The sequence below is a fragment of the Pholcus phalangioides genome, unplaced genomic scaffold (genome assembly GCF_987345545.1).
Source record: "Pholcus phalangioides strain wild (caught in Gottingen) unplaced genomic scaffold, Ppha-v1.0 ptg000007l_1, whole genome shotgun sequence".
NCBI lineage: Eukaryota > Metazoa > Arthropoda > Arachnida > Araneae > Pholcidae > Pholcus > Pholcus phalangioides.
In genome coordinates this window covers 51,166,327-51,183,715 of record NW_028301600.1, presented here as the reverse complement: position 1 = coordinate 51,183,715, position 17,389 = coordinate 51,166,327, and the positions used below count along the sequence as shown (strand labels likewise).

The 17,389-nt window shown below is 38.6% G+C and overlaps 1 protein-coding gene across 3 annotated transcripts in view; it reads left to right on the top strand.

Annotated features, from left to right (window-relative positions):
- LOC149085455 (cytochrome b5 reductase 4) overlaps positions 1-17,389 on the top strand; it is a 50,830-nt gene that overhangs the window by 4,296 nt on the left and 29,145 nt on the right. The window contains exon 1 of one of the 3 annotated variants that reach the window (XM_089233468.1): positions 11,727-11,847. The exons of 1 other annotated variant lie outside the window; for it this stretch is intronic. The gene's annotated coding sequence lies outside the window, so the exon portion shown is untranslated. Of the gene's footprint in view, positions 1-11,726; positions 11,980-17,389 lie in introns of those variants that run through there. One more of the 3 variants, XM_089233470.1, reaches the window with a different exon arrangement.

Sequence of the window (17,389 nt, the reverse complement as noted above, 5' to 3'; positions counted from 1 at the left end):
TGGATTTCTAATCAAAATTAGTGCTGTAATTTTATTTTTGTCATAAATTTCTTTTTTTCAATCTTATTTTTCATTTTTTTTCGTGGTTCATAATACAGAGGTGTACACGGGATCGACCTTTGAAAAGGACACAAAAATTTTCTTCCCTACTAGAAATTTTGAGAGAGTTACCACACCATTCAAAATGCATTTAAATTAACAGATATTTGTTAAAATTGCACATAGGTTTTATTCCAATATATCAAATTTCTTAATTGAAATATTAATTCCTTTTTTCTAATTTTTGGTTGGGCTTGGGGAGGGGGCACGAGCCTCCAATGACTCCCTTCCCCTCCTCACGTATACATCTGGATCCTAGGCCAGATTTTTCACGAGACCCTGTTTTGTGATTTCAACCTACTTTTGACTGACGTTGCATTTGCGCAACACTGTTTACTAAAATTTGTTTAAATATGAAAAATAAAAATGAATGCCATCCTTTTGAAAAATAAAATTTTTCGAAATTTTATCCTGATTTTCGATGTGGAATTTTTTTTCCATGACCATGAATAGAAATCAATTTTTTTAAAAATAGAAAAGATATTTTTTTCTCAATTTTTTTTTCACATGATACATAAGATTTCCCAGTATCATAATCACTAATTAGTTTAATTAAAAGTTAATTAATTTATACTCAAATAATTATTACAATTAAAAGTTCATTAATTGTAAATTCACTTCAATTATAAAGATTTTTTTGAAACGTCTAAAATATGTTATTTAAGTAACCAGTTATCGTATATAAAAAAATTGTGAAATTCGGTCATGAATTTGAGGAGCGGTCAAAAATGGGTTGCGAAAAACCAAAAAAATAATAATAAATAAATAATGTGAACTGTTCCGGGTTTCCGAACGGAAGCCTTGCGGACCATGGCCAGAATATCAAGAAAACAATTGAATGAGCTACGGCAGTGATTCCCAACGTGGGTGTTAACGTCCCCTGGGGGACGATGGAATGTTCCAGGGGGACGGTAGAAGCTATGAGGATAACATAGGATCCTATGGGTTAGATTTCATTGGGGGCGATGGGAGAAAAAAATTTCTGAAGAAGGGGGAGATGGGAGAAAAAAATTTCTGAAGAAGGGGCGATGGGACAAAAAAAGTTGGGAAACTATGATCTACGGCTATGAATTTGCCATAAAAAAAGAGCTGAAAATTCCATACCCAGAATATACACGGCTGACGACTGTCAAAATCTCGCCAACTTTGAGCGCCAAACACATTTCTCATTCGAAGACGCAAAATTTTCAATTTCAAAAAATGTTAATCGTAATATATTCATTTTAAATCAATACACAATGACAGTAAACATTCTTATTTACCTAAATAATGTACTTTAACGCATAACAAAGCCAAAAAAAAAGCTTCATCGGAAACGAAATTGTGTGTCAATCGCGGAACAAAATGCGGTGGTACATTTCGAGGAACAAAATATCCAATTAATAAATATTAATGCGAAAAGGAAATTCAACTCGCCTGTGAAAGGTAATCTTGTCACCTTTAATAGATTATTCATTGTAACCAAAAGCACAGCAGGAATTCAGCGTACCGAGCGATTTCTTAAACACTCACGGTGTTCACCCAAGGAGTGGCCATTGAAATAACAAGGAATTTCTTTTTACCACTCGTCAAAGTACCCACTCGTCACGTTAACCACGTGGGTGTAGGAAACAAAAAAAGCAACCCTGCATGCGCGATCTATGGTTACATTATATCTATGCTTCAAGCAATTATTTTTGATTTTTAAGAAATTCTGTTTAATTTGTCATTCCAAAAATTCTCTCCAATTTTCGATCTTCTTATGAGTGGAAAAGTCTTTGAGGACCACCAAACCCATATTTCGGTATGGTAGGCCTTAACAATAAATTATTAATTTCTTATTCAATGTATTTTTGTTTCGCTTTCTATCCCTAAACATCAAGGAAACATTTCAGGGTGAGGACCAGGGTTTCTGGACGACCCGTGTATACCAAATTTCAGGGATTCCGCACGAGGGAGACATGCATTGTAGATCCATGAATTTCCAAGTTAGCTTAGCCCAAGTTAGCTTTTAACAGAGTTTATTGGGAGGGTGGTCAGCACTCTGAGCCTCTAGGTTTCGGTACAAAGTTTGCCCACGTGGTTTACGTAAGATGAACTTTTATCGATACACAAACACACGATTTGCGTTGTGATAATCGAACTTAAGATTTAAAAAAATGTCTCAGTCAAAAAGTTATTAAAAAAAAACATTTTCACGGAAACCAGAGAGTAGGGTTTAATTAAACTGAAAGATAAGTGATTATGTTCTGCTAAAACGGTTCACATGGCGTAGGAGTTAAAATTTTTAGAGTGACACGCGCATTGAAAATGGCCTTAATTGGGACAAGGCTATTAAAAAAAAATTAGCCATCCTTGGAATAAAGCAGGGGATCTCAAACTGTGCGCCGCCAACCTTTGTCAGGTGTGCCGCAGAGTGGTGGCTTTGACAAATGTTTTTCGAAGAGATTCTTTGTTACACTGCTCCGGGGAGCCGCGGATAAGCGTTGAATAGGGAAAAGGATGCCGCGGGTAAAAAAAAAGAGTAGGGTTTTATGTAGCCCTGGTATATATATATATATAAAGCTTTAACCACCCATCTAAAAGCTTTGAAACTTTGGGAACGTTTTAACCCTCTATGGTTCAGCTCCATAAAAAAGTATTCAATTTAAAAAAAAACACTGACGTTGGTTTGCTCTCTTGGAATATTTTTAGTTGAAGTAATATATAAACACAGCAATTTAATTATATAGAGTGGATTTTTTTTAATTAGCTAAAATGGTTAATTTGGGCAAACTACACAGTTTGCCTTGATTTTAATGTCACCTATAAACAGATGAAATCTTATACAAGGATGACGTCACTCTCCGCTACCATACGAAGGTTTTTTTAACAACTGGCTGCTGTGAAGATTTATTTTGGAAAGAGAGAAAATTCAACTGCCCCTGCGGGGAATCGAACCCACGTCCTTTCACTTTCCGGGTGAACGTCCTAGACCAGTGGCGTCGGAGCTGGGGGTGCTGTGGGTGCTCGAGCACCCACGGAAGTTTGTAGAACGGGTTCGAGCACCCACAGAATTGATTCAAAAATCGAAATTTCAAAAGACGGGCACCCACAGGTTCGAAACACTTCCGACGCCCCTGTCCTAGACTACAGAGGCAACGAATCTCTCACTCTTTCCTTGAAGCTCGTGCACACTGAAAGGGACCGTACTTGGACGCCGTACACGAGCTCCAAGGAAAGATTGAGAGGTTCGGTGCCTCTGTAGTCTAGTGGTCTAGGTGCGTTCACCCGGAAAGGGAAAGGACGTGGGTTCGATTCCCCGCAGGGGCAGTTGAAATTTCTCTCTTATACAAAATATATCTTCCAACAGCCAGTTGTTATAATCACAGGCCTGTGAATTTCACCAAAAATTCCTTTCTTTGATTACAGTCAACCCTTGGTTGACGAACGGATCAGATTGCGAACAACGCGGTTTAGGAAAAATGATTTGATTTAGGAACTCATAAAAAAGATTGAATCCCGAGGGAAGGATATTTCAGAAGTCTGTGGTCACTTGACTATTTTGTTTTTATTTGAGAGAACAGTTAGCTGAAGAATTTGCTTTAAGAGTAATACCCCAAATACGACTCCTATTAGCCACTCTGCGATCCATGGATCAGATGGTCATTTCAAACTACAAGATTCTCTACATCAGAGAACTTATCCCCAAATGTTTTATAATTTTTGGCATAAAACTAACACTCTCTCTCTCGATGGTTTCTCAAAATACTAGTGGGGCGCGGTAGCCCAGGTCGATAAGACACTCGCCTAAAGGATGTTTAGAGGTGTCGCGAGTTCGATATCCGGTTCGTCCTTGTCAGAAAGCTTTCCTGACACTGGGGTACAACAAAAACGGCGACATGACCGCAGAAAAAATTGCTACCGCAAGGAGTCCCCCGTCGAGGAGTTAGCGTACCAACCTATCGATGAGTATAAAAAATAAGCCTACCGTTCGGAATCGGCAATAAATTGTACGTCCCGGTCTAATTAGCCCTCGTGTTCAGAAAATGACTGCGGTGTGACAAAAATGATCAAAATACTAGTGTAATATCTGCATGGTATGTTGAAAATTTTCGTATTGCGTTTGCTATCATTGACAAAGTAGCAAATATTTTACAAAACTATGAATTTGCCTTGGAGGACATTGTGGCCAGATTGTGTAGCGGGCAGAGATTTTAAGGGCTTTAAAACTGGGATTATAGATGCTATTAATGAAATTAAACATCACTTTAGCATTGTTTTCATTTCGTCCTTTTCATACTGTGGTTATTTTTTCAGTAACACAGTTTGAGAACCCCTGTAGTATGATCGTCTGCCAATTCTGGCAATTTTTTTCCGCACCAATTACGTCCAGCGGCCCCAAAGAGGTGACAACCGGCAGTTGTGGCAACCCTATGGGCTGACAAGTAAGCCCAAACAAACCGCTCTTTTCCCTATACTTAACATATGTTTCGTCAGATCGAATTCTCTTTAAATATTAATAACTAAATAAATTTAAGCACCATGACTGTTTAATTCGTCTTCAGGTAATCTACACATGATCCGATAATGGGGAAAGATAAAACCCTTATCCTTATATACACTGCTGGCCACCGTAAATGCAACACCCTGAAGGAAGCATGCAAATGATTGCATGCAACGATTTGAAGTACGGCAATTGTGTTTTTCTTGTGGTTTTTTCAAAAAAACGCCTCGTAGAAAACAGCGATCATCTTTTGGTCAAGTATCCGAGTTCGACAGAGGAAGGATAATGGCCTACCGAGATTGTGGATTATCTTTCAGGGAAATCGGTAGTCGTGTTGGACGAAACCAAACAACTGTAATGCGGATATGTGATTGTTGGATGCAGGAGGGTACGACGGACCGACGTGTTCGATCGCATCCACCTCAGTGCACCACTTCACGTGATGACAGGCGTATTGTGCGTATGGCAGTGACGGATCGCTCAGCCACATCACGAACCATAGCACAGCACATTCAGTCTGTACCGCATCATCCAGTGTCTGCGCGTACCATTCGACGCCGTTTACAGCAGAGTGGTCTGTCCGCAAGACGTCCATTGCTTCGTCTACCCTTGACGCAGAACCACAGACGTCTCCGCCGCCAATGGTGCGATGAAAGAAGGATGTGGACGGCACAATGGAATGAAATTGTCTTTACTGACGAGTCACGCTTTTGTCTGCAACACCACGATGGTCGGATTCGAGTCTGGATACACCGTGGAGAGAGGATGCTGAACAGCTGCGTTATGCACCGCCACACTGGTCCTGCACCGGGTATTATGGTATGGGGCGGTATTGGATATCACTCTCGCACTCCTCTAGTACGCATTGCCGGTACTTTAAAAAGCCAGCGCTACATCTCCGAGGTGTTGGAGCCAGTTGTCCTTCCTTACCTTCAGGGCTTGCCCACAGCCATATTTGAACAGGATAATGCGCGACCACACGTGGCACGCATTGTCCAAAGGTTCTTCGTCAATCGCCAGATTGAATTGCTTCCCTGGCCAGCTCGCTCTCCGGATCTTACGCCGATAGAAAACATGTGGTCCATGGTTGCTCAACGATTGACCCAGATTACATCCCCAGCTGCCACACCAGATCAACTTTGGCAACGCGTGGAAGCTGCTTGGTCTGCTGTACCCCAAGAACACATCCAAAGTCTCTTTGAATCAATGCCGAGGCGTGTGGCAGCGGTGATCTCCAACAATGGCGGCTACTCTGGCTACTGATTTTGGCAGGAACCACACTTCACAGAAGTCTATAAATTTAATCATTTGATGCTTGGTCAACATGTTATCTACAAAATAAATATTGTTGCGATATCTCTTGTCTTTCTTGGTGTTGCAATTTGGGTGGCCAGCAGTGTATAAGGGGTTGTTATATTTTTAATTTATTTTTTAAAGGGAAAGATAATTTTTCACTTTCAACTCGTCCTAAGTTTTTAGTTCAGTGCCTTCAATTTATTTAAAAAATTCGATGTATCCCATTAATGTCTATGGGAATATGATCGATTAAAATAATATGAAGCTCCAAAAAAATGCAATTTTCATAATATTTTTCTTTTTAACAGTTTATTTTGTCTTTTTGTTTCGTTCATCATTATGATAGACCTGGGGCATTTTGAGTGTTTCAGGCCCATGCTCTCTCGTCTTAAGCTATACATGAGGAATTTTGATTTCTGAATCAATTCTGAGGTGCTCGAGCACCTTCTGACAGGGCCGTAGCTAGGATTTTTGCCACCCGGGACAAACATGATTCAGCCACCCGGGGCAAACAGCATTCAGCCACCCGGGGTAAACAGCATTTTGCCGCCCCCATGCTTCAAAGTATTAGAAATTTTTTTCAAATAACGTGTATTACTCACACATGTCATTCATGTTGCAAGAGGTTGTATAGTTATAAAAATAAAAGAATTCACTATTTATACAGTCCCGTAAACCCCAAAACCCAATCAGAAAGTTGTTGCCCTGACTCTTGATGTCAACAGATGAAATTCCATGTTTCTAAGGATATTCACTGAGGTATTTTTGAATTAAAAAAAAGGGAGGAAAGTTTGGAAAAAAACAGCTCTAAATGCGAAAGAACCGTTTTACCCGCATTTAATACTGTTTTTTCCCAAATTTCCTCCGTTTCTCGAATTCAAATATCTCAGTGAACATTCCACTTAGAAACATGGAATTTCTTTTGTTGGCATCAAGAGAGACAGGGCAACAACTTTCTACCTGGGTTTTGGGGCACACGGTGACTGTATAAAACGTTTTTTTCATTTTAATAACTATACAACTTCTTGTAACATGAATGAAATATCTGAGTACTACACATGATTTAAAAACTTTTTCTAGTTAGAAGTATACCTCTAGGATCAATGGCTCGCCAGTAAATTGCCATGCCCCCTGTTTGCTATGCACCCTGAATATACACTGCTCAAAACAATTAGGGGAGCACATGGTTTTAACAAAATTACGCAAAGATGTATACCGATAAGTAACATAAAATGAATCATCCATAATTTAAAGCCTAGCAGGAAACGGAAGAAGAAAACTTCATATGCAAATCAAAGTTCATGACGTCAAAAACGAGAAAAAGGAGATGAGGGCAGAAATCAGGATGTTGCAGAAACGTCTGTTTTACTGCCGTAACTGTGAAATTCGATTGCGCAGTATTTTTTTTTTGAGACAAGGTGACTTGAGGATGTCTCAACAACGTGATTTACCGGAATCCATGGCATGGCGTGTTATAGGCAGACTGGAATCCGGGCAAACATAACGTAGTGTCGCGGACACTGTTGGAGTCGCCAGAAGTGTTGTTGCAAGTCTGTGGAATCGATTCCAAGAAACAGGAAATGTTAGACGTCGACCAGGGCAAGGTCGGCCACGCGCCACTACAGCAACTGATGACCGGTATGTACAGTTAACAGCCCGTCGAAACAGAACATAGAATGCTACGCAGCTGCAAAGACGGTTGCTCTTGGCAACAGGACGAAGGGTGTCCAGCCAAATTGTACGTAATCGGCTTCATGAGAGAGGGCTCTATGCACGTAGGCCAAGGTCTGCATTCCGTTGACCCCACGCCACCGTGCGGCCCGAAGAAGATGGGCTGCTGAACATCGAGATTGGGAGCAACATGATTGGAGCCAAGTGCTGTTTACAGACGAGTCCCGATTCAGTCTGGAGTGTGACACCCGACGTGTTCTGGTATGGAAGGACAGGGGCACTCGAAATGACCCCGCATTCGTTCGTGAAAGGTCACAATACAGACGAGCTGGTTGGATGGTATGGGGTGGAATCAGCATAGGCGGACGTACGGACCTGCATATCATTCGGAATGGCACTTTGACGGCCCGAAGGTATGCAGACGAGATACTGCGACCTCATGTCATCCCTTACGCTGGAGCCTCCCTTGGAGATTCCTTTGTTTTCCAGGATGATAATGCCCGACCGCATAGAGCTCGTCTGGTGGAGAACATGCTTGAAGCTGAAACAATACAGCGTATGGAATGGCCAGCGTGCTCTCCTGACCTGAATCCAATCGAACATGTATGGGACATGCTCGGACGACGCATTGTTGCGCGACCAAGGCCGCCTGTTACTGTCCGAGACTTGCAGATTGCACTTCTTGAGGAGTGGAACAGTATTCCCCAAAGTCTAATCGATAAGCTCATCGCATCCATGGCAAACAGGTGTGCAGCAGTCTTAGCTGTTCGAGGAGACCACACGCCCTATTAAAACTCATGCATCATGTCTAAACAGTACTTTTTTTTATCGTTTACTTGTAACCAAATTGTTGCCCTAAATCATCTTTTCATGTTTTTTTCCATATTTTCAAAGAATTAAAGCTTAATTCCAAAATTTTTTACGTCTTTTTTCTGTATTGCGCGCATTCTATCATTGATACGCGTGTACTATCCAATGTATACCAATACGTGGCTGTCTCGCACGGTTTGCTTCACTTTTTTGCTTGCTCCCCTAATTGTTTTGAGCAGTGTACATTGATAGGATGACTATATGTCCCGTATTTCCCGGGAGACATCTAGGGTTTTTCTCTTTTCCTTTCGTTCAAACCGAGCACAACTCAGGTCTATCACCATCTATGGACGATTTACTACCTAGTGAGTTGTGCAGGAAGTGTAACTGTGTGTGTGTGTGTACCTAACAGTCTGGGTGCGTATGTAGTATTGTGTTAGATTTTTCAGTGCTGCCATCTATATTTCTGTTCTGCCATCTATAGGTCTGTTGCTTTCTAGGGCGAGACTTTTTAAAGGGAGATCGGCTCGCATTCGAGCATTGAAGTTGGGAACCACAGAAAACCAACTTCAGCCGACCACCACTGTGGTGAGGTTCGAACCCGGGACCTCGCGACACGAATCCGTCGCTGTGACCACCCGACCACGACAGGAGCTTTCTCTTTTCCTGGCTGTCCCGACGTTTTTGCAAAAATGTTCCCGGTTTTTCACGTATTTTCAACGAAGTTAACTTGAATGTTTATTCTTCAAATTAACGATTAAAATTATATTCCCAGCTCAGAAATTACATTACGATAATTACGACTAAAAATACGAATATTCATCGCGAATATTTGTCATGTTTTTTTAATTCATTGCAATTTGAAACGGCGCTTCATTTCCCGCGATTGGCGACTTTTCTACATCTTCCCCACAAGTTGGCAACTTCGCTTTTTTCAGCATCATTTTGGTGATAATCGGCATTGTCCCGTATTTTGAAGCCCTATTTAACGTATTTTTCTTGAGCAAATATAGTCAGCTTAGGGGCCGTTCAGGTATTATATCATCATCGGGGGGGGGGGGGTTTCCGATTTGCTAACTTTTGATGACAAGGGCTGAGGCCATTGAGAAGAAATATAAGTCGTTATTTCTCCTCTAAGGCTGAGGCAATACCTTCTAGAGCAGATACTTGCTCTATTACGTCATCAACCATCCTTTATGAAATTATGAAATATTTTTAATGGCATCTTACTCGGTGTGCCCAAAACGAGAAAACCTTTCGATAGTTTGTGGGCACTTGAAGTAACATCCCCCCCCCCTTAGTGATAAGTGCCCTACAGAGCCACTTTGGTGATCTCTTTTTCGCGGATCCAATAAGTGATCTGGAAATGTGTCCGGACCGCTTAAGTGCTCTGGAACTGTGCCACGCATTACTTAAACAATCTGAGAATGTGCCGCGGGTGATTTGAGTGATGTAGAACCGCACTGTGGGGGGGGGGGTGCTTAAGTGCTCCAAAACTACGTCACATCCCAAGTTGTCGCCTGACGTCAATAAAAACGTTTTTTGGAAGTCATAAAATGTCTCAAACATGACGTGATAAAATGGCCATTATGTCCATTTCGGAAACGTCAAAATTGACGTAAAAAAAAATGACCATTTGCAAATAGTTAGACTTTCAGAAGATAGATGGCGCTATTTGAAGAGACGGGAAGGAAAAAAAAAAGCATCACTTTCTGGCGCAGGTCGGAGTCGAACTTGGTATTCGCTCCGGATTCTCCCTATGTATCTCACGCTATGCCTTACCCGATCGCGATATCGTAGCAGTAACAAACAGGTGTTATTTAATGAAGACTTTAAAAGTATTGATTAGTTATATTACAATTACCGTTTAATCTCTTGCTGAGTTTAGCCGATGGCAGTTATTTTTTCGTTTTATTTTATTTTTTTTTATCCATGAAAAATATAGTAATATAATTATAAATATAATTATTTGCGTTATTTACAATTATGGAAAAAAAAGTTTTAGAAAAATTCATTTTTTTTAAATCAATGAATTCGTTGCATCTTTTTGAATTTTTGACAGATTTCACAGATCTTCTGATCGTCCGTAAAAAACATGATATGGATGCAATTATAATTTATATAACGTACGTTGATAAATTTATATAACTATTTTATTACTCATTGAAAAATTTTGCATTTCCATTCAAAACAAAATCGCAATTAAAAGTACTTCATTTATCTTGTGACAACCAGTAACGAATAAGCCTAGGGTAAGTTTGAAACACCCTCTGAAGGTTCATTGACAAAAATTTTGGATAATTTTGATATTTTCATCCGGAACAGAATTTTTCAGTTGGAAAGAAATTCGTGATTTTTATGACGCAAAATCGTTTAAGCCATAAAAAATCACGTCATTTCATGACCTTCATGGCTAATAAGGTCATGAAATGACCTGATATTTCATTAAGGTCATCAAGAATCACGTTATTTCCTGACCTTTATTGTTGGTGGTCATTAAATGACTTTGAAATGACGTGATTTTTTTTTTGACTGACGTCATTCAGAGAAAATGACCAAATATTCACGTCATATTTGACGTCAGGCGACTACTTGGGATGCCACTCAAGGGATCTCTAAATGTGTCACGGATCGCTTAAGTGTTCTGGAACCGTGTCCCGGGTCATTTAAGTGATCTGAAAATATGCCACGGGCCGCTTAAATGTTCTGGAATTGTACCACGGGACACTTAAGCGATAATTTTTATACACTGTAAATACATATTACTAAAATAATTTTTATGCATATCATTGCCACAAAAGCCATGAATTTCAGGATTATTGTTAACAGATATGAAAATAAGCATTGAGTCGGCTGATGACTGTTTTCAAATGGACACTTACTCAACAGTTGATTGCCTTTTTCTGAAAATTCAGCAGAGGCGACGAGCCCCAAATAAACAGATTTCACTTGTTCAAAGGTGACCGTGCATTTTTTTCTTTTCTGATATCAGCAGCGTTATACTTTGAGGATAGGAAACTGTATATCGAAAGCATTTATGGAAGGTGCAAGAGCAAATAGGGAACGTGCAGTATAGTTTCTTTCTTTTAACAAATCGCAAGCAGGGAACTGAGATCTCAGTCAAATCTTGTCTGACTGGAATTTTAAACTCCTTCTTCAGCTTACTTTAGGTGCAGAAAGTTTCCAGGTGTGGAATACTTTTGCTGACAAGGGGGGAGGGGTCAAAATGGCTAAAAATTTGCTTACGTAATACTTGAACGGCCCCTTAGTAATGATCGGTGATGTCCCGTATTGCTCAGAATCCTCATTGAGAGCATTTTCTCAAAACATATGGTCAGCTTCCTCAAGACCGAAGATGCATGAAGGTACCTTTCAAGTCAAGACCGTCCTAGTTGTGGTTTCGTTTAGGTGATTCTAAAAAGTATTTTTCCTGTAAAATAAACATCACTCTGATTTTATAATACGTATTACCTCCACAAATCATTTTCTTTCTGGAGCATTTTGAGGTTTCTAACAGTTTCATATTAATTTTTCTAGTTTTTTATAAGCTTTATTTGAGATTTCGCTTTAATCATAATTTTGGCAGGCCCATCGTTTCAACTTTATCCGAGGGGGGAGGTGAAAAACATATACTCAATGTATGTATATACATATATTTCACCTTGTTTATACATTTCTCTTATATTTTTCGAACCCCCTGACCCCCCCCCCTCCCTAAAATTAAGGGCCTGAATTTCGGTCATTTATAGATCAGTGTTTCCCAACCTTTTTTATGTCGCAGACCCCCTTACAATGATGGTCAATGCATCGCAGACCCCTTGTGGTGGTGGTCAATGTTTCGTGGACTTCCTGTGGGGAAGGTCAATTTCTGGCTTCTCCCACCCCACAAAATCAAATGTATTGTGTTTTACAATTTGCATGTCATAAAATACTGAAGCTATAACATATGATTTTACATTAACAAATGCATATTTATACAATGATAGTAAATGAAAATGAGATTCTGCTGACCCCTAAAAAAGTTCTCATAGACCCCTGGGGCCTGCAACTGGGAGGGGGCAACAGTGTCTGTTGTTTCCTGGCGCTGGATTAGTGGGGGCACCAAATTCTTTCTGTAACCTGTCCTTCAACATTACTCGGGTATGCCAAAATTCGAGCCTGCCTGGCTGACTAAGTTTTTAGTTGCGACCCTGTCCGGATGACAGATTGAAGAACACTGTCATAGAGTATCATTATCAGAGATTGCATTATCATAGAGTGTCATGATGCAGAGAAAGTGATGCCAAATAGAAAGAAATCATACATACAGGATATGGGGCTAATATTTTGACAGTGAACTTTATAGACGGGGCTGCATCTGGGGAGAGCAGACGGGTCTCGTGCCCCAGGTGCTGGACCAGAGGGGGCACAAATTTTATTCTCAAACCTCTCCTTCAACATTACAAGTGGGTACCAAAATGTGCACTTGCTCCAGGTGATCAAGCATCTAGTTGCAGCTCTGGTGCTAGACATAGTGAGTCAGAGCAAAAAAAAAAAAACAAATAACAGTCGAGGAGAGGTTTACTTTGCCAAGAACATTATCTTCTGTTTCATTTATTGGCATTTATTTATTACATTTTTCGGCATTTTTGAGAGCTTTCATAGCCTTCAGGGATATCTGAAGTGCTTTTAGCCTGTGGGTGCTCATCTCGAGTTTCCTGTAGGATAGTTTGATTTCTGAATAAATTTTGGGTGTGTTTGGACCCTTCTTTATAAATTTCTGTAGATGTTTGAGCACCCAGAGCACCCTCCACTCTGATTCTGCTGATAGCCTTGTTAAGTTCACCCTCAATAGGTTTTTTTCCCCTTGTGGGAGCGTTATTTTTTTTTGCCAGAGATGAAATCGCATATAGGAATTGACATTGAATGTTTCATCCTACTTTCTTTATTACTAAAATTTCTTAATGGAAGAAGTAACACCCCGTCTTTCCCCTCTTCAGTACACACTGCATAAACTGTTGGTAAGCAAACAATGTAGTAGTCTCAAAATGGATGTTGCGGTTTTCTTCTTCCAGAGCTGTTTTTCTGATTGTCTTTTTCATATTATCCTGGAGCAAGCTAGGCCCTAGTCAGAATAGCATCTGACCTGCTGCCGGGGGTCCCCAGTGTAACCCTGTTTATACATCTCTTATTTTTATAAGAGTCTCACATTTTTACAACTTTTTTCTTTGATTGCAATCAATTCGTATACATTTTAATGTAAAAATATCTCATTTATGCCACATACAACTTCAATTACTTGATATTTTCTCTTTGACTCAAACCCAAAATCTTTGAAAAAAAAACATTTTTATCCATCTAATCCACATAATTTTTATACACTGTAAATACATGTTACTAAAATAATTTTTATGCATATCATTGCCACAAAAGCCATGAATTTCAGGATTATTGTTAACAGATATGAAAATAAGCAGTAAGTCTGCTGATGACTATTTTCAAATGGACACTTACTCAACAGTTGATTGCCTTTTTCTGAAAATTCAGCAGAGGCGACGAGCCCCAAATAAACAGATTTCACTTGTTCAAAGGTGACCGTGCATTTTTTTCTTTTCTGATATCAGCAGCGTTATACTTTGAGGATAGGAAACTGTATATCGAAAGCATTTATGGAAGGTGCAAGAGCAAATAGGGAACGTGCAGTATAGTTTCTTTCTTTTAACAAATCGCAAGCAGGGAACTGAGATCTCAGTCAAATCTTGTCTGACTGGGATTTTAAACTCCTTCTTCAGCTTAGTTTAGCTGCAGAAAGTTTCCAGGTGTGGAATTCTTTTGAAAACAAAGAGAAAAAATAGTGGTTTTTTTTTGTCTCTTTTCCTTTGTCTGATTTAAGTTGTTGAAAAAATAAAATAGAGAAAAAAAAAGCAAAAATGAAATAAGGAGTGTAGGTATAAAATAAGCTTGTCCTTATTTGCAATACCCCTCCTAGAAGAAAGGATAAAAAACTTGTATCATTGCAGCTGAGAATCGCCCGCATAAGAAGTGTTAATCAAATTTGACCTGTAAAAAAGGTTAATTTGGTGCTGATCAATTTTTCTCAATGTTTGTTGTGTACAATAGAGCCCAGACAATTTGAGTTAATCAGGGCTGTAAACTATTTGGATTATTGAAAGCTCTGGATAAGCAGACTGTCCATCCTGGAATCAACGCACTAAGACAAAAAGTGCAATAAAATCTGAGACAAAAGCAGAAACAGATGCATGTTTTCTTTCACCATCCATTTCTCCATGCATGAAACTATGTTCTCATTCCCTTGAGTTATGTAATATAATTACGCTCTTTTTCACATGATGTATCACTCTGGTGTAAAATTGAGTGGTCTAAAACTGAAGTAAATGAAAAAGAACAGAGGCATTGTTTTTTCAAGAATTGGAACAAGCTGAAGGATTTTGGCTGAAAATTTTTGAAATCACTGCTGCAGAAGAAAAAAAAAAGTGGACACATTCTTAGCCATCCCAGATTAAGCAGAACCTGGTTTACTGTACTCAATACATGCTCTACTGTATTCAATATTTTCATTAATTGCTAAAAGATGAATAGAAATAACATAGTGTAACATGACCATAAACTCTCCGGTGCAAAGGTCTGGCTTTAGTCAATCAAATAATTATTTTAAATTAATTATTTTGTTTATTTTGTCAGAAAATATATTTACCTTTTTGTTCCGTTTGTTCATGATCTGTCACCAATGATTGTATGTTCTGCTATCCCGGCCTATCAATCATGGTTGCCAATAAAAAAATATATTTTTGATCATGTAGAAACATGCAAATGATTTTTTATGATATAATCTTATCCTGTCTCAAGATGGAATGTTTCAGTAAATAAGTTGTGCCCTAAAATGTTATCCATATATTGTGGAAAAATATTATATATGATTGGAGTTATATTTCTACTCTTGTCTATTGTTTGTACTCGACCATTAAGTTTACATTTGACCTTTGGTCATTAGAATTTAAACTGAAATGAAATAGAGTATTAGTTAAGTCTATGCCTTGGCACTTTTACTACCAGCAGGTCCGGATGTTTTATTATCTAATATTGTATTCGAGGTCCTTGCAGAGGTCTGATTTTGCCTTATAATTGATCTATGATGAGTCTATGAGCTACGTGATTACTGTTCTCATTAGTTGACCAACAGACAGAGCTGATCAATTTAAAGCTGCGAGTGATTTATCCATCCGTGTGTTTCTCTCTGAAGAAAACTGGACAGTCCTGATCTGGGCTTTGGAATCAACCCTCAGAATGGAGGATCAACAAATGAGCCAATAAACTGTTCTGACACAATTGGTGAACTTACTATAGAGATATAAACGCGATTGGACTGACTTTAACGTTCGACTGAAATCAAAAACTGACAAGGACTTCACATTGGTGAGATTGTTTGCTGCTTTTTTCTTTACAGGCCATGAGTGTTCTGCTTTGGGATTGGTTTTAAATGAGAGAAATGATCATTGAATTTGGTTGAAATTTGTGTTAAAATTTTTAAATGTAAACTAAAGACTAATTGTTAAAAATAAACAAATTTTGGTGAAAATATACTGTTTTTTGTGTTTATTTTGTTGTCTGTTGACTATGGATTGTAAAAATTAATCTGGGGATACATACACAGAATCTGTTGCAATAGGTTAAGCACTAGTTAATATCGTCTACGTTCAGGCAGAAGTCAGCAAAATCCAAAATTGCAGTTTTGAGATTGCAAATTAAACTTTTGAATCATTATGAAAAATAGTAAAAATTATTTTATAGATTTATAATTTCTACAGCAGGTTTACAAATGTTTAGATATAGTCATGAAATGATTAATTGGAAGTTCTAATCGACTGCAGTAGCCCGTCAAAGGGTTTTTTTGTGGACCTAGTGACTTTTGTTCAAAATGTACTGTCAACTGATTCTATGAATTATTTTGAATCAGTAATAACACTACTCAATATTGATTTTATTGCTGAAAATATTTCAGTGATTTTTTTAGGGTGACTTCAGGTCACTGAATCCAAATCTGGCATTAGTTTTGTCAGATTGGCTCCAGTTTTTAAGATAAAGTGAAAATTAAACTTCAATAATAATACATAAGCAGCATACAAATCACATTTAAACTGCAAATGTAAATCAATATAGTAAACTTAGGATCAATACGTGTAGACCGCTGATGTCTGATGATGTCATTATCAATAGAATATCATTGTTACATATAACATGTAACAATGTTATATGTAAAAATGCAATGAATAAAATAGAAAAATGAATTTAAGAAAAATTCCTAACTCTAAAATTTCAATGTCAGTCGTTTGAATCAAATACATCAATAAAGCTGCTGTATTTTGTTTTTGAATCTGGCTACCATATGTGTTAGAGAAAAGTGACACCTTTTCATTATTTCCTGGGCGTGTGTGGGCAGAAAATTGTGCAGGCATGTTCCAATTTCTAAACTACCATGCTTACCATTTGCTTCATGCCGAGTAGTCAACAGTTACCAATGTGATGATGCATAAACGTAACGTACAATCAGGGCTGCAACTAGATGCTTGATCAGCCGGGGAAGCACATATTTTTGTGCCTCTTTATAATGTTGAAGGAGGAATTAAAGGATAAAATTTGTGCCCCCTCTGGTCCAGTGCCCAGGGCACCAGACCTGCCTGCTCCCCCCAGTTACGGGCCTGTATATAATTTCCGTGCAAGTAAGATCTGCAACTAATGCCTTCTATTGGAAGAATAGTTCACTAACTGAAAATGGTCATCTCTGCTTGAATTAAAACTTAATAATATAAATAACCAAGTCCTTTTGATGACTCATAAATCGTCGGTGTTAAAGCAAAAATCTAGTTTTGGGATTATGTCAATTTAAACTTTTGAGTCTATATGAAAAATAGTAAGAACTCCCACAGTAGATAACTGTTTCGCGGTTCTTAACTGTTCATATCATGAAATTATTAATTGGAAATTCTAACCAATTGCAGCAGTCTATCAAAAGGTTTTTGGTTGACTTGGTGACTTTTGCTTTAACGTGAC